This window comes from Ochlerotatus camptorhynchus, unplaced genomic scaffold (assembly GCF_037179485.1).
Source record: "Ochlerotatus camptorhynchus isolate MF236.1 unplaced genomic scaffold, CSIRO-AGI_Acam_v1.1 ptg000217l, whole genome shotgun sequence".
NCBI classification, from domain to species: Eukaryota; Metazoa; Arthropoda; class Insecta; order Diptera; family Culicidae; genus Ochlerotatus; species Ochlerotatus camptorhynchus.
The window spans coordinates 111,063-133,278 of NW_027040707.1; positions in this window are offsets into that span (position 1 = coordinate 111,063).

The following is a 22,216-nucleotide window of genomic DNA, read 5'->3' on the forward strand; positions in this document are numbered from 1 at the left end:
CTCTGCAAACAACGCTCTTTAAAAAAAAATATGTTACTGGAAAAAATGCAAGGATAAAATGGAGGACATTTTTGGGCATAAGAAGGATTTAGAAAAATTATTGAAAAGGAGGACATGTCCTCCTTTAGGATACCATATTAGACTGATGCAAAATTTGACTTTTTCGCTCCACAGTGCTGAAATGGTTTCAAATCGGGTCGTCATTAGCCTCCAAAAGTTACAACTCATTTGATTAGAAACAGAAACAACTTCGCACAAACCATTTGAAGTTTACATGTAAATTACTATGGGAAATCTCAACTTTTTGTTCATTGCCTTCTAGCCTTTTTCCATATTAAGCTGCAAAACAGCTCGATACCCATTCTTATAGGAAATTTTCTCAGCTACAACTTTGCTGAAGATCGTTTCTATGTAAAACGAGACAGGAAATAGTTATTAATTATTTAAGAGATTGGTAAACTTATGACAAGATCAAGCAGCTGCTCTGTAGGCAACACTGTATTTTGCAGTGTGACATAGTAGCCATGATTTTTGTGTCCTATTCAACGCCCCAGAAACACCAATGTTGCCTGCTGAGCAGTTGATTGAGCATGATCATAAGACATCAGCGCATTGAACCATTAATAACTTTCGATCCTTGCATTTAATCAAAAAGCGATCTTGAGCAAAGTTGTAACTGGGAAAATTTCCTACAAGTAAAGTTGAAAGCTTTTGAAGCAGACCGATATGGTGAATTATTAGATAGACATGAACAAAAATCTTGGTTTTACCATAGTAATTCCCATACAAACTTCAAATGGTTTGTGCCATCTCAGTTTCTCACCAAATGGGTTCAAATTTTGAGAGGTTAGTCAGGATTCGATTTGGAATCGTTTAAGTATTGTGGAGCGAAAATTTCAAATTTTGCATCACTCTAATACCATATGGTAACCCTAGTTTAGGATGATCCTCTCTCAGAGTTTTCCGAGTGTATCCAGCAGACACTGCTACGATTTGCTCGTTGGTGACTTCGTCGTTATCTCCCCCTCCGTCTCCGTACGATGTAGGTAGCGAAGTCGTTGGATCGTACTTCGAGAAAAGTCCTTCCACGATGACTTTCAGGTTCTCTAAGCACATTTCAGCTCTGCTTTATCTCCGTTTATTTGCTCGGAACATTCCTCTACGTTCCTCTCTGTCTGCTTCGGTTCTTGCTCTCTGAACACGTCTTCTGGCTCTGAGACAACTAGCGCGGAGGGTGCTAATTGCCTCGTTGCAGTAGTAAGCTGAGGCTGGCAAATGACTGGGATAATGCGTACCACCGGTACTTCGCGTACTTGAAGATTATAAAATAGACCCGTCACGCAAGTGAAAGTGGTCCTTAGCCTCTTGCCCAGTAACTCCTAACCATTCCGCCCCGCGGCGCTGGCTGGGGTACGAGTAACCTTAGGGAAGATCGGGTAACCAACCTCGGTGAGAACTTTGGTCGTATGCTCACAGGGAAGGGGGAGCTACATCTTACAAAACCCGAGCGTCTGTTCTCCATGTTAGGGGCGGCTCAAACAACCGAAAGCTAAACCCAAGATGGCAGTCCCATCACGGTGGATAGGAGACCTTAGGCCAACCACCTACTGTCTCCGAAACCTTCAAATTGTTACAGAAACCTATAGTGAAAGATTACGAACTGGTTTTATGGCAACGACTTTTAGCGCTAAACAGCGGACAAGAATTGATCATTTTGTCAAGCTTCTGCATTTAAGTTCCAGCAGATAACAACAGCTGTTGTTTGCGGTGACATCTATCGGAAATTACACACGATCTGTTTTCCTATAATTGTTCACAGAGGACACTGCAGTGCATAATATGTCTGGTACCTCTATATATGCATTTAGATTATTATTCGAAGTCCCTCCTTTTTTTATACATTCTGCACTCAAAATAGCTCACCCCTCACAGAATTTCCCGCCAAATTTTATATATGGGGCGGAGCATAAAGTATCTTTTGCGCAAAATATGTAAAAATGGAGGGACTTCAAATGTTATAGCGTATGCATATATAGAGGTACCACACATGTTTTGTAGTGTCAGGTACTCTATTTTGTAGTCTGTGAAAGGGAAATCACAAATCGAGTGTCAACAAAATACATGGCATGTTGAGAGATTGAGGTCGTGAGAGCAAATTTTCTCTCTCAAATTTAAATTTTTTGGCTCTTTTTGACCAAATCAGGAAAAATTGTATGGGGGAAAATCATTTTTATTTAATTGTAGCTTGTTTAACAATAATTCCCGGGAAAAAAACTGAACTAACTTCCTACCAGCGGAACAGCGCCATCTCTGTGGAAAATGGTCGAACAAAATGATTAATTGGAACATGGTATGTACTGACGCTAGCCCAATAGGGTAAACTGGCACAACTCGCCAGTGCGGCCCACCGTATGAAGCTAGAAATCCTGGGACTTAGTGAAGTCCGCTGGCCGAACTTTGGAGAACACTTTCGGGGTTGCTTTCGGGGCAGGTATTTTTATATTCTGGTATGCGAGGTTAAAACGCTCCGCGACATCGTGGAGTTGGCTTTCTGCTCAGCGCCCAAGCACAGGCTGCGCTCATCAAATGGGAAAATAATCGTTGCCAGATTCAGAACACGGGTCCGAAACCTTATTACCATAATCCAACGTTATGCGCCAACCGATGCTGTCGAATTGCAGGACAAAGAGAACTTTTACAGTCAACTGATTGCTGTCGAGGATAAGACTCCAAGAGGTGATATCAAGATCTACACAGGCGACTTCAATGCGAAGATCGGCTCTGACAACTCGGACTATGAGCGTCCCATAATGGACGCCATGGTCTCGGAGATATGAGCGAGAACGGCGAGCTGCTTGCAGAGTTTTGTGGCAACAACGACATGGTGATCGGGGGTTCGCTCCTCCCCCATCGCCCAGTGCATAAAGTCACATGGGTCTCTCGTGATGGATATACAGAGAACCAAATCGACCACATCTGCATCAGCCGAAAATGGAGACGGAGCCTTCTTGATGTTCGCAATAAACGCTGACATCGCGTCTGACCATCATCTCCTGGTCGGTGAGATCCGCCGCATCGCATTGCGCGGGTTCAATGACGGGAGGAGAGACTCGGGCGGCAATTCAACACACGACGACCGGAAGACCCAGCAGTGAAGAGATCGTTCGTCGAAGAACTCGAGGCTCGTGCAGCTAATATTCCGGAAGGTGGCAGCGTAGAAGAACAGTGGACGAGCATCACTAATGCCTTTATTGAAACAAGCGAGAACAACCTGAGTGAGCTGCGCACTAAGAGAAACGACTGGATCACCGATGAAACCTGGAGGAAGATCGAGAAGCTGAGAGAAGCAAAAGCCGCGATGGAGCGAGCAAGGACCCGAGGAGCCAAGAACGAGGCCCGTCAGCGGTATTCGGCTCTAGAGAGGGAAGTTAAGCGTTCCTGTATACGGGACAAGCGAGCGTGGGTGGACTCCCTGGCTGATGAAGGGGAGAAAGCCGCAGCAACTGGCGATATCCGCCTCCTCTATAATGTTTCATGACGCCTGAGCAGGACACAAATGTTGCATCAACTATTTGTCAATATCTGGGACACCGCGACTTTTCCAGCTGAGTGGATGCAGGGCGTCTTGGTAAAAGTCCCCAAGAAGGGGGATCCAACTGTATGCGACAACTGGCGAGGCATAATGTTACTGTTGCGTTATTAGCACAACGGCGCTCTGACATGCAGAGTTAGCTCGACGACCTTGTGGAACGCTCCTCTGAAGCATATCTAACCATCAACGTCAACAAGACCAAATCGTTGGATGTCAACATGGAAAACCGTTCCAATTTCACACAGCTAAAAAAAAGTAGTGTAAATTTCCGTTACTATGATGCACATAAATGGAGCGTCATATATCATACAAGTTTAGATTATAGATCGTGTAAATTTATGAGACATGTCATTCAATATTCCACTTATTGTATGCAACTGTCCACTTTTGTTTGCAACATTTCTTGCAAGCTGCTAGTTTACGTGAAAAGAAAGTTTACATGGATGAATGTTTGCATGCATGGATGTTTACATCGCCAGTAAAATTCAGAATTTTTTGGTGTGCAGGGTAGCTGGGCAGGCAGTGGAGAAAGTCGAAAGCTTCCAATATCTTGGCAGCCAGATAGCGTCGGACGGCGGCACCAAGAGCGACGGATTAAGGTGCACGGATTAAGAAGGCGAGGGCAGCTTTTGCCAGTTTGCGAAATGTATGGAGAGCGCAACAGATCAGTCGACGCACCAAAATCCGAATTTTTAACTCAAACGCGAAGTCTTTGCTATTATACGCAAGTGAAACATGGTGTGTATCAGCGGAGAACACTCAGAAGCTGCAGGTGTTTATCAACCGATGCCTGCTGTACATAATTCGTGCCTGGTGGCTCCACAATTGGATCTCAAATTCCGAGCTTCATCGTTTGTGCCATCAGAAGCCGATAGAGACAGAAATTCGTGAAAGGAAGTGGAGGTGGGTCGGCCACACACTACGACGGAGCGGAAACGAAATCTGCAAGCAAGCACGGGACTGGAATCCAGCAGGACATCGCAGCAGAGGCAGACCCAGAGATGCATGGCGGCGGAGCCTACACAGTGAAATTAAGAATTTTGTCCGAAATTTGACTTGGGCAAAGGTCAAGGCCAAAGCTAGTAATGGCCCAGGATGGACATCTTTCACGAAAGCCCTTTACACCCCTGGGGGTGCTAAGGATCGTTAAGTAAGTAAGTAAAGTAGTAAGCTGACGGCCGTCTGTTATTTAGCTCCAGTTTCCTCGGCATGGTTGTGTCACATACTCTCCTTAACGATTGGCGTTGAAGGCACCGTCGAAAAATTTGCTCTTCCAGCAAATATAGACAGTTTCTGGGTTGTTGTGTGGTTGGAGTCGCTGGAGGAGGAATTGTTTAGGGATTACTAGAGAAAAATATGCGTGGTAGCATCGGGAATGCGCTCCCGGGTGAAGTGATTTGGTGAGTACGTTCCAGTTGAAGATTGTTGACAAGTGTGTTGTCGCAAATTATGGTTTAGATGACGCATGACTTCAAACATTTTGTGTATCCAAATAAAACATATTACATACTAAATACGCACAGGGCATCGTCTGCTGACCATTGCCGCGGGTATATCGTGGGAGTCCCAGGTACCCGGTTCAAGCTTTAGTTGGCGGCGGTGGCTCTTCTTGACCTTCTACCCCCTGAGTAGTTAGTGTGAATAAGGGCGTCTATGTGATGTTTCGCTGTACCTGTTGTGGACATCTAGTGCATCCTGTTCCCTTAACTTGTTAAGGACACCCTGTCTTGCCTAAAAAGTCACTCCTTTTTGAAGTACTAGTCTTCACAACATAAAGGGCACCATTACTGAGCATGAGATTTGATCAAATTATTCGCAGTTCTACTTGTACAACGCCCCCGGCTGGGTGAGGGATAGAGGATGACACACACACACACAGCAAATATAGACAGTTTCTTATAGGAATTTTCGGTGGAATGAAAGGATAGTAGTAAGGGAGAACAGCCCATAATGCACCCCTGGGGTAAAATGCCCACTTATTGAAAAACATCGATAACTTTTCCTCAGATGCGTTTTCCGGGTAACGGTTTGTGATTGTTTTCAACTGGAGGTTTCACAAATAATTCTTGATCATAAAATCATATATTGACCTATTGATTCCTTTAAAAAAATAGCATTTTGTGCAAAACAGGACACAGTTGTTAAAATCATCGACTGAAAATTAAGCTTTTAACATCATATCAGTGCTAACATTTGAAAACGGCGCAAAAGCCATTTGTAAACAAATGGTTTGTGGGCCCTTTACTCGCTACCCGAAGAACGCCCACGCAAACCAACAGCATCGTCAGGAAGGGGAAAATTTCCCCTACCCGATGTTGCTGTTGTGTCGCGTGGGTGTACTTCAAGTAGTGAGTAAAGGGCCCACAAACCATTTGCTTACAAATGGCTTTTGCGCCGTTTTCAAATGTTAGCACTGATATATCACAAAAAAATTTAACGAATTTACTTTTCGTATATTTTTTAGATATTTTACTTGATGAATCACAGTTTAACCACAGACAAACAGACATAACACACTGAATATTTCTCATTGTAAAACATCGTCGCTAAAACATTACCGCCATCTGTTGAGTACACTGTGGTGGGTAGTACGCTGAACAGATGGCGGTAGTGTGTAAACGTCAAACGCAAGGGAATTGACTATGCGCGCCAAGGGTGGCAGTACTACCAACTGAGATACTTTTAAATTAACCGTTAAATGCTTGATCGATTAACAACTTGTGAGAGTTATGTCTGTTTGTCTGTGGTTTAACATTCTATTGAGATTTTGAGACCTTATTTCTGATGTAACATAAAGAAATAATCATTTGAAATACCGCATCCCCTTGCATTATCTACTTGCAGGGGTTATGGTTTGTCTACCATGGGGTGCATTTTACCCCAATGTTGTGTTGCGTTTTGGCCATTGTTGTCGTGCGTCTTGCCCCAATGTTGTGGTGCATATTGCATCATGAATCAGGCGTTTTGCCCCGCTATCATTTTGGAAACAATTTATAAAATGGCTTGAAAGTCATGGATAATCATCCTTTTGTAGTTCTAAATCACTCGATCTTCGTAGAAAACATGGTAATAAACCAAACGCCATTACTTTTTTCTTGATTTTAGCTTCCATTCGCCAGCAATTGACGATTTTGCTTAAACGGTGCGTTTTGCACCATCCTACCCTACTATCATAGTACAAAGTCCGCCATGTTTCACGCACAGTCTGACGTTTGCTTATGAATTTTCTCATAGCAGTAAAGAGCTACAGAGTCGCCGTCAACGCCAATTCTGTCAACTCGTCTTCCACTTCAGGTAGCAAGTTCTCGTCCTCTGTACTGCCACAGGATTCCGTTGGCCGATGCCATATCGGATTGCCTGATGGTCACTATGGGTATATCCTGCACACGCTCTCCAATTCATGTTTTCCACCAGCGACGGACTGCAGTCGGCACAAAGTGACGTCGAGAATGTGCCCTCTTGCGTTGGTACATCTGTTTCCCCACTCTAGGGCTTAGTTTTGAAGTTTTCTCCGATGACTACCGGTCTTCGTCCGATCAGCTCTTCGGTAAGTCCAACCAGTGTCTCGTGGAACTGCTCCATCGTCCATCGGGTGCGTAGCAACTGCATATGAATATTCCGTTAATTTTGCCAATCACGAAATCTTCTTCTTGAATGGGGTATCTGCCCATAACTTGTACTGCAGCCATCCCAGCTCTATCCGCCACCTAGTTACCATGATCGGGAGGGACTCGATTAGCCCAAGTGTCTGCAAGTAGTAGACGAAATACGCGTATCTGTCAAAAGATAAGCAATTATAACGGAATTTACGGTTTGACAAATTTAAAATATTCACTATTGCAGCTTTGTCCCTTGAAATCGGCTTCCCACGCTGCTTTTGCCCTCAGATTGACGATTCTCTTAAACCCACTACTACGACAAATCTCGGTCCATTAACTCCCTTCTATCCTGATTATATAGCGAACAACTATTACGTGAGACATTGGGGGTTATTATACGAGTCGAGTGAGTAAGATGATTCAAGTTCGGTCACTTAATCCCTACCATTGTATAACTCAGCCAGACATGTTAAGTGCAGACCAAGACGGATCATTATCGAACTTCAACACAAAACCGATCACGATTTGTCAGGATACTTTCACCCGAATCGGTTTTGCCACGTATCGACCTCACGTCTGAGCGATAGTAATCAGTCTGGAATCATGTGTGATTAATGCTGTCGATAGATGGAGGCAAATAGAATTCCATGCTGCACGTCCAGTGGCAGCGGTACGTGCCTCTGGTGAAATGTTCCACGCCAGCTGGATAATGTTGGTCGTAACGTGTTGTGTTGAGTTGTTATTCACATGGAACTTACGGGACAGCATCCTCCGCTTAAAGCATGTTAAATTGAATCCGATGGCTTCGAGGTGCAAAATACCAACAACCTCACACGATGCCATGCCTGTAACACGAGCTTTAAATTAAATCCCGAGACAGCATTACCGAGCAACAAATTCAATTTCCGTCCATAGATTGCCTTTCGACACTTTAAGTTTGCTGCATGCTGCTCACTTTTATTTCACCATCATTCTCCTCCATCAAGTGCAAATAAAACACTACTATCAAGGACGCAGGAGAGTTGAGCATCGTCGTCGTCGTCGTCTTCGTCCAGAGTGCTTTTCGAATCCCTAAAGCAATCAGCCGTAGGATCTCTTTTCCATTGTGCGTGAAGAGGAAGTGCATCTTCAAGATCTCAGGCAGCAGCGTGACCAATGGTCGTAAATCTTGAAAGGATCCTTTTTTGTTAAATATTCGTTAGGAGCCTTCAGTGCACACAACCAATGTAGGAACTAGTGCAGCGAAAGTTACACAGTTTCCGTTGGTACTGTACCCAGTGATGCCACATACTCAGATTTTTGGAATTTTTCGGTACAGATTTTTGAAAATGCATTCAGATTTCTCAGATGTTAACAGATGATACATAATTTTGAATCTAAAAAATTCAGATGAGAGGACTCGCAAGAATGTGGCATCACTGGCTGAACCTGGTACAATGTTGCACATTGTGCAGCTGTTGGCAGAAGACAGTATCCGGAAGCAGAGCGTTTGGTTATTGTATATGTACATTATAATTTTGGAGCGAATGGAGCTGATTAATGCAGCATGAGTGCCTCTGTCGGCGAGTAATATATTATAGTACCTAGTGCCGTTGGGTACCCCAAGTAATGAAGCGGAGTTGAGGCTCTGCAAGAGACATTGATTGTTATCAGTGCTCGGAAGCGTTTGGTTTACTCGAATTAATTATACGACACGTCAGATCGGGAGTAATTACCCTTTCGTGAGCTCACCGCTATCAGTTGCTAGTGAATGAAAACACACGGGATTAGATTAGGGGTGTTGTTTAGCTACAGGCAATTTCCGATCCTTATCAGTTGATTGAAAATATTGACAAAATTGTTTGGCCAAGGGAATCCAGAAGGAGTGGTGTGAGTAGTTTGTCACCAGCGTTTGATAGATGTGACAACGAAGGTAAACAAGATTTTCTATATTGATGTATGGCAGCTTAAGTGAAATCGATTAATCGAGTGAAAATTGATCCATTGGTATAAAGTAAGGCCCTTTTAGAATTGAAACTAATAAATTAATTGTGTCTAAATCATAAGTTTATGGAATTTAGTGTATTCGGAAAAGTTGTTTTTATGTTCAAGACATTTGAGCGGTTGATGAGATCCAAATATTAACTTTTTAGTTATTCGATATAGACCAGCAAAATGTCCAACAAAGTTGTAGAACAAGTTATCTGAAACAAACAGAAGCAATTTAATATTTCTAATGGTTCACGATTTACACTGATTTTTAATAAACAACTTAGACTGCCCATAAAAATTTACTTGTCATCAGTAATTTTTTATACATTGATTTCTCGCAAACTATATGTTGCAGTCTCTTTTTAAAATGTGTATGGCCCCCATATTTATCGAAACAAGTTAATTGCAATCTGATTTTGTTGAAAATACGTAAACTATAACCCTGGTCCACTATCGCACATATTTTACCACTTACGCAGTCCACACTACAACAGGATCATCAACATCTACTTACAGTATCGGTATTTTAGAAGATCTGATCCCTAATAAATGTGTTATGGTTGTATTGCTTAACGACGTGTTTGGGGTATCATCCAATCCATTTGTGGAATAGTTCGACTATTTGGGTTATTGTTCGTTTATGGTATTTGTTTATAAAGGACGGTACTCTCGATAAGACAACACTCATTCTCTTCTCGATTCCAATACGATGATTTGAAGGGGAATATTTCTGGTCATGAAAATCGATCGATCATAATTTAAAGTAGGATGAGAGTTTATTTAATGGACCTACACTTCAGTACCCACTAGCCAAAGGTTGGAAGTGGTTAGTTGGGATACACGAATTTCAATCTTTTAAATGTTAATGTGTATAAGAATTAATTGGGTGTAGTTTACGGTAATCTGCGAGTGTCCGTTACGTGTTTTATGGACGAAAACAAAGAAATCTTATTGAAAAACCACGATGATGATAATTTCCGTGGTAGGGTTAACTACCCCATTCCCGGTCTATTAAGCACAACCCGTACTTAGTCAGTCTATCAAATTTATTTACCTTTCCGTACGTACCGTAAGATTTGATAAATTGAAACATATTGTTAAGGTATTGTTAAAAGTCTAACACTGCTTCTTGTGTGTGTGTGTGTGTGTGTGTTCAATCTAACCCCCACTGGCCGGCAGTGATATTATGGAAGAAATTTGCTTACAACAATCCTTGATGTAATAATAAGCAAGTTTAGTCCGGGAGTTAGAAAGCGATAGCTCTACTGCAGATTCAGCAACCCATTTCAGAATGCCTGGTAATTCACGTCCATTCCGAGGTTACTTTCACATACAATAAGCCCCGCATGTAAACACTACCGTTATCATATGAATAATGGTACTGCAAACACACTTCCAGATTTCGAAATGTGATGTTTCGAAATCTGGCGCGTATTTAGTAATATATGGAAATATGCATTTATGATTGATTATAAATCAGAAGGATCTCACCAAATTCTGCCTCCGAAAAAGCACCGGTTTGGTCACTCGCGGTAATCGAAAAAAACTTCCGCGTTGTTTTTACAATCGAACACGACATTTTGAATCACACGCGAAGTTTTTCATTTGCACCGAATTTTTGCCTGACACCTCATTTGCGTGCATCCTCCGGAAGGCAAAACGCCAGCACCAAGAAAAAGAAAAAAAAACGGTAAAACTCTTCTTGGGAGGGAGGCAAAGCACCAAAAAGCAAGCGAAAAGAAAAACCGACCAACGCGACACCACAGCAACACAGCTACTCGAAACAAATTCTTGTCCCAGATTTTTCACGTTAATTACAATATCACTAAACAAACTTCTTAAAACGTGATAGATCTTAATTTACACTTGTCCATACGCGAAAACTAATATTTTTTGATTTGGTACAATTAAAAAATATGTATGCGGAAACAGATGAAATCAGCGCCAGCGAAAACAAAACCAACCGTTCGCGGGTAGAGCCTACTCGGATCTCCGGTGTTACTCTTTATCAGTGTTGATAAAAAATCGAGGCAACATTAAAAGATGTACCAACTGCATCCATGAATTCGAATTTTGACATGATAACATTCTCTTGATCAAAGCAACCGCTGAGTTTCGAAGTCAACATTTGCTTTTGTTTATTCGTAGACTCATTGTCGCCTGTGTTGTTGTCATATCAATAAACATAATAGCCACCAAGAATAATTTTCACTCAAAAGTCTAACACTGCTTCTTGACGCTAAACTCGGCCTACGGATTCTAAGCTCGGCCGAACGCATTGAAACGCCAATGAATTCACTTCGGTCTATCGAATGAAGATAAAAATTAATTCGGTCGGATAATTGAATTGTTAACTCTGAAATCATCGATTTATGTGATGTTTTCTGCTCGATATGCCCAAAATTAGCGATTAGGCCAAAGTAGTTCTCTACCCTATCACCGAAAGGAAATTCATTTCCTGTTTTGGGGTTTGGATTAGCATTGGGCGATCTTGAGGCAATAGTCGATCTAAAAGAATCGATTCATTTTTTTGATAATAATCGATTCACCGATTTAATCGATCTTTTTGAATCGATTTTTTTTTTTCAAAATAACACATGTTTCAAGAGAGAGAAGGATTAGTAATTTCCATTTTTTTCCACTACCTTATTTGCTTATCCTTGATACGCGTATTTCGTCTACAATGTGCAGACTTCTTCAGTGTCTTGTACTAATACTCGGCTCGACTCGACTCGAAGTCGAGTATTAGTACAAGACACTGAAGAATTCTGCACATTGTAGACGGAATACGAGTATCTGTCAAAGATAAGCAAATTAGGCAGTGGAATTAAATGTAAATTACTAATCCTTCTTTCTTTCTCTTTATACAGGTATTCCACTAAGACGCCCACATTCATCAGGATACATGTTTCAAATATAACGGATCATACACGGAAAATAAAATTTCGTTTATACAACGAAATCGCTCGTTTGTTTTACGAATTTATTCGTTGTTTTCTGCAACGAAATGGATTTGAACATTGTATGAAGCTAGTTTCGTTAGAACTGTCACACTCGCTATCGCTACACCCAACCAGCGGACCACAAGTGTTGGTTGTGGAAACCGAAAAATGTGGTGTGTGAGGATGGGTAAAAACAACTTCATCATTGGATGGAATAAACATGACAAAAAAATAAAAATAGGCTTCAAGACCGGACTCGAATCATGAACCTTGGGATCTATGCTTTATCCATCGCTCTATCTGTGCTACGAGAAATGGTAAAGCTAAAGGCAAATAAGAAGCACTCATGGAACGGTAATTCGATTTCGTTTGCTTTTTCTGCTGCTTGCACGTATTTTTTTTTTTCTCTGTCATAAAACCACCGCGACCAGTAATTTGATTTATTGTGGTAGCTTGCATTTATTGGTCAAACCGACAATATTTAAAAAAAAGTATACCATCTCCAAACACACAATCAGCACTTTAGGAGACAATAAGCGCAGTTGTTGGTTTGATTGTACGAAGATGAATTTGTATATTATACGAATAAGGCGTAATATTGACATTGCGCCAGATGACAGGAAAAACGAATGTTTCGTACCATTTATAAAAAATGTGTTGTAGGTGATGTCGGCCTAAGTGTCCCTAATTTGGGCCCATACATAAATTCAGCAAACGACTAAATTTTCAATAGCATCCAAAAATACCCATTAGTAACGTCCCAATAACGCGTTCATCTATGTAGATAAAATTGATAAATAGCAGATTTTTAGCGATGGGCCCAATCTTAGATCCATAGGCCAACATGTCCCTATGTACGACATTCATTTTTACGAAACGGTTTTCAGAGAAATAACGAAAGTACATTTTCAGTGTAGGCAAGTTGGTGCAGATTAACGAGTTGACTATTGACAACGTTTTGATCCGGAAGGATTGTTTATTTTGTAATGAAAATTTCATCAGGATACTTGTTCAAAAGTTATCGAAGATAAGGCGTGACAGACGTGAACAAAAATTCTGCACACTCACGTGCAAAATCCAACGTGCTCAGGAGGATTGATTGCAGGGACTCTCAAATTTCCAAAATCGACTGTAAATACCCAAATTGATCCACCGGGCAGGTGTATAGAACCTTTGTTACCCAGTATAATCTCGTTTTTGATATTATCCATAGATATATGTACGAGCCCTAATGGCTATTTTTTATTGGTCTCAGTTTCTGCACTGCTCAATTGCTGCAAACAAAACAGCAATTGCTAGTTTGAATTGGAGTCCAAAACATAAATCATAGCCTAATGACTTTTTACTTTATCTGCTTTATTGTGCTCTACATACTTTAAGCACAATCTTATTATATACAATCTTATTATATTACAACAATATTTGACGAACCAATAAAGTTAAATAATCAATCAGCCCGATTCTCTTCATTGATTTTCTCTTTCGCGAATAACCCGACTGCAAATGAATTTCCCATTCAGTGTGTTGATTCAGGCGCAAGCTAACTATAGTCGCTATATTTATAGTCTGGCGGATAGAATTTCGATCTATCAAAGAGCGGAACCAATTCAATATATTGTAGACCAACAATTGAAATGGTACTAACAAGTTTTATAAACAAAACATTGATTATGCTTTCATCATCGGATAGGGGAAATTTGAGTTAGTTTGCGTAGGCGAGGCTTAAGTCACGAGAAAACGGCTTCCGGAAGTTTTGTTCGTAAAAGCTGATGTGCCCTTTTCTGTTGTTGGTCGTGAATTGACAGCTTAATTGGTCAAACGACTATTTAACAGCTCAATTGGTTCCCGAGATTCCCTCCGCCAGGCATATAGCGACTATACAGCTAACATCATCTTATGTTGAACTGTCCTGTGAGCTTAGTGAGAAATTCGTTTATGTTGCCGTGGTAAATCAAAGAGAGAGAGGCCGAGGATAGGCCCTTTTCAAATGTTCCGCAAGAATACAGAATAAAATTCGAAAACATGTTGCACCATAGCCTGCGGCACCTCCAACAGCTACGCTAACGGGATTGATCGTAGTAGTAGTAAAATTCTTCTTTATTTTTGATTTGTTATGTGGTTTACAATTGCTCATACAGGGCAAGAGGTTAGCCGGAAGGGCTCTTCATCTTTGGTGAACTTTTTGATTTTGTGTTGTACATGTTGTGTTTTACTGTGTAATGTTTTTCAATTTTCTTCTTGTGAAGTATGTTGTTTGAATGTGTTAACTTGTTATTCTACCTAGTTAACCTAATTTAACCTAACGTGCCAGATCCCTGACGATCTGTTGGTCGGATCGCCTACAGCAATCTCTGAACCTTGCGATGGAGGCAGCTCTCCGTAACTCCAGTGTCTGAAGACCAGCCAGGCGGTGACCTCAGAGTTTCTAATCCGCGGTGGACTGTTGAGGATCATTCTCAGGATCTTGTTCTGGATCCTTTGAAGTTTAAGATGGTGAATTTTTGCGCAACTCTCCCAGATTGGCATCCCGTATTCTATTACGGGAAGCATGATTTGTTTGTAGACAGCAAGCTTATTTTTCAGGGACAGGGTAGACCTCCTGTTGATGAGTGGATACAGTAATATTATCAAGATGTTGCACTTGGTTTTGGTTTTGTCAACGTACTCCCTGAAAAGAAGCTTGTTGTCTAATGTTAGCCCGAGGTACACGACCTCTTTGGACCATTCCACCACTGAGCCGTTTAAGCAGATCTTATTATTTTCAGACGTAACAATCCTGGGAGATTTTGAGTGTGGAAAGATGATGACCTGGGTCTTTGCCGCGTTGATACGGATCTTCCAGCTGTTGAAATATTTAGACATGACGTCCAGGCCTCTCTGAAGTTTGGCAGTCAGAGCTCCGATGACCCTACCCTTGTAGACGATGGATGTGTCATCTGCGAACAGAGACAACGATCCACCATCAGGGAGAGCCGGCATATTGGAGGTGAACAGGTTGAATAGAATGGGGCCAAGGATGCTTCCTTGTGGAACTCCGGCACCGATGTTGAAAGCATCCGATGTGATGCTATTCAGTGAGACTTGGAATTTCCTGTCCGATAGATAGTTGTTTATTATCTTCACTAGGAAGATTTGAAGACCGTACTGCTGCAATTTGAACACCAGGCCATCATGCCAGACATTGTCGAACGCTTCTTCAACGTCCAACAACGCCATGGCAGATGTTTTTGAAACAGACTTGTTCCGTCTCAGAATGTTTGTCACTCGAGTCAGCTGGTGACGGTCGAAACGGGACTGATCGGTCAGAGTTTCCAATTTTGTTTCACGATGTAGCAGTTCCAATAGCGATTTTTAAAAATGAGTGTGATGTATAGACCAAGGTTTAAAGCGCCAGTTACCCCCCAGGAAAAACTCGCTGCACAAATTTGATTTTACTTTACTCATAGATCACAAAAAGTTTTTTTTTCCAGAATACCAGAAAATGATAACACTAAAGATTGGATTTTCTCGATCTATTGGTACTACTACTAGACTGTGTAAAATTTTCGTAAATTTTCCTCATTTTCCAGCAGATTATTGGGGTTTTTATTTAGGTTGATCTCATCGGTCGTGCACAAATTTGAAGGGACAACATCTGACTGGTCTTATAGAGCTTCTCGACGTCTAATCGGCGGACACTACTGTACAATTTAAATCCAACGAGTGCGAGCAAGAGGGAAACACATTAGTGGGAAAATACACCGTCGATTCATACATGTGTGATAGATAGAGAAAGACGATTAAGCATCGAAATGGTCTATTGGAATACGTAGGGTAGGATGGTTCAAATCGCACCCCTGGGGTAAAATGCCCCTGCGCTGTTTTACATAGCTTTCCCATTGTCAATTCGTGAATTTAAAAATCAGCATTGCTAGTTCAGTGCTTGAACTAACATTCTGGCACATGATATTTCCAAAATTAGTAATGGATAAGCAACGAAAAACTGCACGGGGCCATTTTAACCCAGGGGTGCATTATGGGCTATTCTCCCCTACATTCCACGATTTTGCGTCCGATTTCTTCTTCTGATCATAACGCCCAAACTAATCATAAAGCTTTCTTCTGACTCAAAAAAAAACAGGGGTTAACCGACATGCACGGATCAACCATATTGATCGAATAAGCCATCTCGAAAAAAGCTTGCCTAGATTAAATTGGGAATCGATTGGGCTTTATAGATTGGGAATGTTTTATACAGGTGAGATAGCTTGTGTGGATGGCTATCGGGCGCAGTCGGTTCTAATACCTATGTTACGCTAGTAACAAAGGTAAAACAGAATAACTACTATGCAACATGGCTTCTTTAAAGGCCGTTCAACAACTACGAATTTGCTCGAATTAGTTAATTATTCCTTGAATGCAATGGATAACGGAAATCATGTAGAAGTGTTGTATACAGATTTCAGCAAAGCGTTTGATCAAATTGACATACCCATGCTTCTTTTTAAACTTCAAAAAATGGGAATTCATTACGCACTCCTCAAGTGGCTTGAATCATATTTAACTGACCGTCATCAAATAGTAAAATACAAAGGAAAGATATCAAATCCCGTTGATGTCACTTCAGGAGTTCCTCAAGGCTCCCATTTAGGACCGCTTTTATTTATTCTGTTCGTCAATGATATATCTTTCATTATTAAGAAATTGAAAGTTTTAATCTATGCTGACGACATTAAACTTTTTTTGGAAATAAAAGATGCCAAAGACATCATCATATTCAAAGAGGAACTACAGATATTCCATACTTGGTGTCTAAAAAGCCTGCTACAATTAAATATAAAAAAATGTAACTCAATTATCATTAGTAGAAAACGAACCCTATCCGATGTAACAATCAGGCATGGAAAATCATTTGCATTCATTTCATACATTCATTTACATTCAATTGCCTCTTACTTTTTTCATCAACAGCATTCAGCAAAATGATGTACAAAGCTTTTATAGGTTTTGTTATTAGCTACAACTTTTGCTCATAACTCAAATCTGTATCTCTTATGCATCACAAACTAGAGCGGGCAGAACTTGTTACTGTTTTTCAGTGAATGTAAAATGCATTCACTGAAAAACAGTAGTGGCTTCTGTTCACTCTGGTTCGTCATGCATAAGAGATACGGATTTGAGTTGTTAACGAAAATTGTAGTTAATAACAAAACCTATAAAAGCTCTATACAACATTTTGCGGAATGCTGTTGAAGAAAAAAGTTAGAGGCAAATGAATGTAAATGAATGCACGAAATGAATGCGAATGATTTTCCATGCCTGGTAACAATCACTTTAGGAAACCATATCGTAGAAAAGTGTGATATAGCCAGGGATCTAGGTGTTATTTTGGACTCAAAACTTACTTTCACCGATCATTATAACACAATTATTAACAGAGCTAACAACATGCTTGGTTTCATAAAACGTTTCTGCTACAACTTTCACGATCCGTATACGATAAAAACATTGTACATTGCTTATGTAAGATCGATATTAGAATATTGCAGCATAGTTTGGTCTCCTTTTTCAATAAAACACGAAGAAAGAATAGAGTCCGTTCAAAAGCAGTTTCTATTGTATGCACTCCGCAAGTTAGGTTGGACTGTATTTCCTCTGCCATCTTACACAGCTCGGTGTATGCTCATAAATATCCAAACATTAAAAGAGCGTCGTGAATTTGCTATTTTCTGTGTTGCAATTATTTGACAACCGTTATAACATATTATAACTCTCCGGTCTGGATAGCGTTTAAGACAACACTCATTCTCTTCTCGATCCCAATTCGATGATTTGAATGGGAATATTTCGGTTCATGATAATCGATCGATCATAATTTAGAGTAGGATGAGAGTTTATTTTAGTAGGCCGATACTTCAGTGCCAGCCCCACAGCCATAAAGGGCTACGTGCCTGGCACTGAAGTATCGGCCTACTAAAATAAACTCTCATCCTACTCTAAATTATGATCGATCGATTATTGTGAACCGAAATATTCCCCTTCAAATCATCGAATTGGGATCGAGAAGAGAATGAGTGTTGTCTTGAACGCTAGCCAGACTGCAGAGTTATAACATGTTATAACGGTTGCCAAATAATTGCAACACAGAAACCACCATCAAGATAGCGCTATAACATGTTATAACTCTGCAGTCTGAACGTACTATTATCGAGAGTACCATCAGATCTTCTAAAACACCGATACTGTAGGTAGCTGGTGGTTTAAAAAAATTTGTATGGAAAATTTTCTACGCAGGGGGAAGGGGGGGTCAAGAATCCCAAAAACTGTCTACGTAGTTAATGAACAGGCCCTAATAGATATCCATTACCTGTGTAAGGTTTTTTATATTTCACATTACATTAAAATAATTTCTGGAGGAGGCTTAAGTCCTATAGCCCCTCTCAGGCTATGGGACTCGGGCTGTGCCAAAGCTTCCGATAACATAAACATGTACCTAGAAGGCCATCGGACCTCCGGAAGATCTGGAACACCCTTTAAAATGGTCAATCCACAAAACTGATCATAGAGCTCCACGGTTTTTTTTTTCGAAAGAATTTGGAACTGTGTTATTAGAAAAAATTTTGGGTCATGACATAATCATGGACTGGGTGGCCATGGAACCGTCGTCTGGAAGATCTGAAACATCCGTAAAATGGTCAATCCATAAAACTGATCCGAGAGTTCCACGGGTTTTTTTTTTTTCAAAACACGTGGAACTGTGTTATAAGAAATAATTTGGGGTCGTAACATAAGCATGGACCTGAATGACCATCGGTGACCGTTCTCCGGAAGATCCATAAAAGTGGTCCAGCCATGATGTTGATTCTAGAGCTCTGTGGCTTTTTTTTTCGAAAACGTTTCGAGCTGAGATATACGAATGAATTTGGGGGCTGCTAGAGATGAACTAGCCAACGGCTAAAAATCTCTCTAATAAAGTAAAAAAAAAAAAAAAAGAATGAATTTGGGGTCGTGACATAAACATGGACTTGGATGGCCTTTGGACGCAAAATCCGGAAGATCCAAAAAGTAGTTCATCCATGAATCCGTGGGAAAAAAAACGCATTTGTGCGAAAACTCTTGGAACAGTGATATAAGATAGAATTTAGGGTCGTGACATAAACATGAACCCGGATGGCCATGGGACTTCCAAAAGATCCGGAACAACATTAAATTGGTAAATCTGTGAAGCTGACCTTAGAGCTCTGCAGTTAATTTTTAAACACTTTGACCAGTGAAATAAGAAAGAATTTCAGGTCGTGACTTAAAAATGGATCCAGATGACTATGGGACCGTCCTCTGAAAGATCCTGAACATCCGTAAACTGATCCTAGAGCTCCACAGTTTTTTAACGTAGGACTACGTCTATGATTTCTATATGGGGGTACACTTTGTGAAAACCGAAAATGGAACATGTAACAAAGTTATGAAAGATTTTGAACGTTAATAACTCAGCTGCCCCTAAAGCAATTTCATTAATTTTATCACCAATCGATCAGAAATATTTCGACGCATCTGGAAAATTTAAGACTTTATCATTTATCAAAATGTCACTATTGAAAATTGCACAATCGCATTTGCTTTCTCCTGTGGGGTGATTAAAAGCCGATCGTCATCATTTTCGACTTTGAGAGGTGGAATGGGTTTGGGATGAGTTTTCAGGACCTTGGCTACCTTCCAGAATGGTCGGGAGCGGTCGTCCAGATTCTGGACAATCTGCCTGTTCAGATCGGCCATTTCACGTTGTTTGCCCAGATCTCCAGTCCTCTGAAACTGGCGTCTACGAACATTTCTCAACCGAATCAGTAATTGGGTGTGGGAATCAATAGCAACAAACTTACCCCTCACAGGAACTTGTCGAACGCATGTCTCGTCAGCCTCGGATATGGCCTGTTGGAGTTCTTCCAACGCTCGGTCGATGTCATCTACGGTGTCGAGCAGTGGATTTTCATCGATGTTGCTGTCCACCATTCGTCCGTACTGCACCCAGTTGACATGGTGGTAGTCTTTGCGCAGGCATCTTCTAGCAGGAACCATGTTGACACCGACTTCAGTCACCACCGGTTGGTGGTCGGAGCTGAGATCGTTGTGCGCCTCCGGCTTGGATAGTACGATGTTTGACAGGAAAAAGTCCAGGGTGGACGGATTTCCCGCCGGAGAGATAAAAGTTGGTTCGTCCGGAAACTGCACAGTGTACAGTCCATGTTGTGCGTGGTCGAACAATTGACATCCATTCCGGTTCCGCTGGTAGTTCCGCCAAGCTTCATGGCGGGCATTCAGGTCGCCCCCAACGATGAATCGGGAGCTAGTACGGGTGATGGCGGTCAGGTCGTCCTTGAATTGAGTTCCTAGTCCATTGTTGGCGGTGCACTGGCGTGGGGAGTAAACAGCGATAAACCGGACGTTTCCAGTTGGTGATTCCACCTCCACACTAACGGCCTCGATGATAGAAGTGCGGACGTGGGGCAGTTTGCAGAACTTGATTCCCTTTCTGACGATGACCGCTACACCACCCCCCCCTGGAGCTGGTGCGATCAAGCCGGATAATGTTGTGGTCAGGCAACCAGAAGCTGTCGCCGGACTTTAGGTGGGTCTCGGTTAGAACGCCCACGTCGATGCTGTGCTTGCGAAGGAAGTCGGCAAGCTCAATCTTTTTTGCTCTTACAGAGCAAGCGTTCCAGGTAGCGATGGTTAGCGGTTTAGACACCATACTGGATGATGAACTTACCGAGCACTTGGATCTATTCGGGTTTATTGCGGCGCTTACGAAGAGCACCGGTCATGTTGATGAAAATCTCCATCAATTCATCCGCTGAGAACAGATCGGGATTATTTGGTTGAGCTGTTGGTTGTCTTCAGAATCCGGGGGGGATGGAGAGCTTTGTCCAGCAGAAGATCCAGGCGTTTATTGAGGGGGGGCCGGATCGCACCCTTCGATTCGCTTGTCTATGAAGAGGCGGAAAGTCCTCCGCCCTGAAAGCCGGGGCCTTATCCTTCCTTCGTGCTGGTTGCTTGTTGGTGGATGCCTGATTTCAGATGCGCTTGAAATCCTCGCGTTTAGGGCACTGCTTGCTGGATCCTTGGTGAGTACCACCACAGTTGGCGCATTTTAATGCCACCGCTCCATCCGCAGGGCAGTCGGAAGTAGCGTGGTCTTGAGCGCAATTGCCACAGCGTGGCTTAATGTTGCAGTTGCGGGTGCCGTGTCCGAAGTTCAGACACCGTTGGCACTGAGTGACATCACGATGGCCGCCACGGTATGGCTCCCAGCGGACGATGATGGAATTAATGGACCGGATGGCTTTCAGTGCGTTGAGCGTCACCGTTCCCTTCTGGAAGTGTACCAGGAAGAGACTATCCGGGTACGCCTTCACATTTTCGTCCTTCTTTATCATCCGATAGACGGCACTTGGGGCCAGCTTGTACCAGTCTCTGATTTCAGCTTCGATAAACTTCGGGTCGAAGTTTGGTAGGCCCCTAATGACGGCCTTGAATGGCTTCTCACTGGGAATGTCGTGGGTGAAGAATTCCACCTTGGAAGTCCTCAGGTGGGCGACGACCAAGTCATACTCCGCCTTGGTACGGAGCACCACCTTGGTGCCGACTCTGCCCAACTTGTATTCGGCTTTAACGCCCAGCGTCGCTAGATCTGCGATGAGCTCATTAAGATGGGCATTTTTCACTACCAATGGAGGTAGCTTTACTTTTGCCGCACTCGGGCCGGCAGAATTTTCGTTGCCGATGGCGTCGCCGAAATCACCGATGTCGCTGGCGTTCGTCGCAGTGACATCGGACTGGTCCCGATTCTTCTTCCTCTTCTTGCTGCGTTTTTCCGTCACAGCTGGTTGAAAATTCCCATCCATAGGGAGAACAGCAAACCTGTTCGAGGTAGGCACACCGGAGCTTCCTTCACCGGGGTTCTGGACCTTCACCGGGCTTCTGGACCTTCACCGGGCTTCGCGACCGATGCTTCCCCATTTCGGGGCACACACACACGCACGACAAACCGCGAAAGAGAGAGCGCGAACACTATCGCCACGAACTTTTCAAACAACTCGAGAGAGCGAGCTAACACCGAAAGGAACTGCTTGACGATC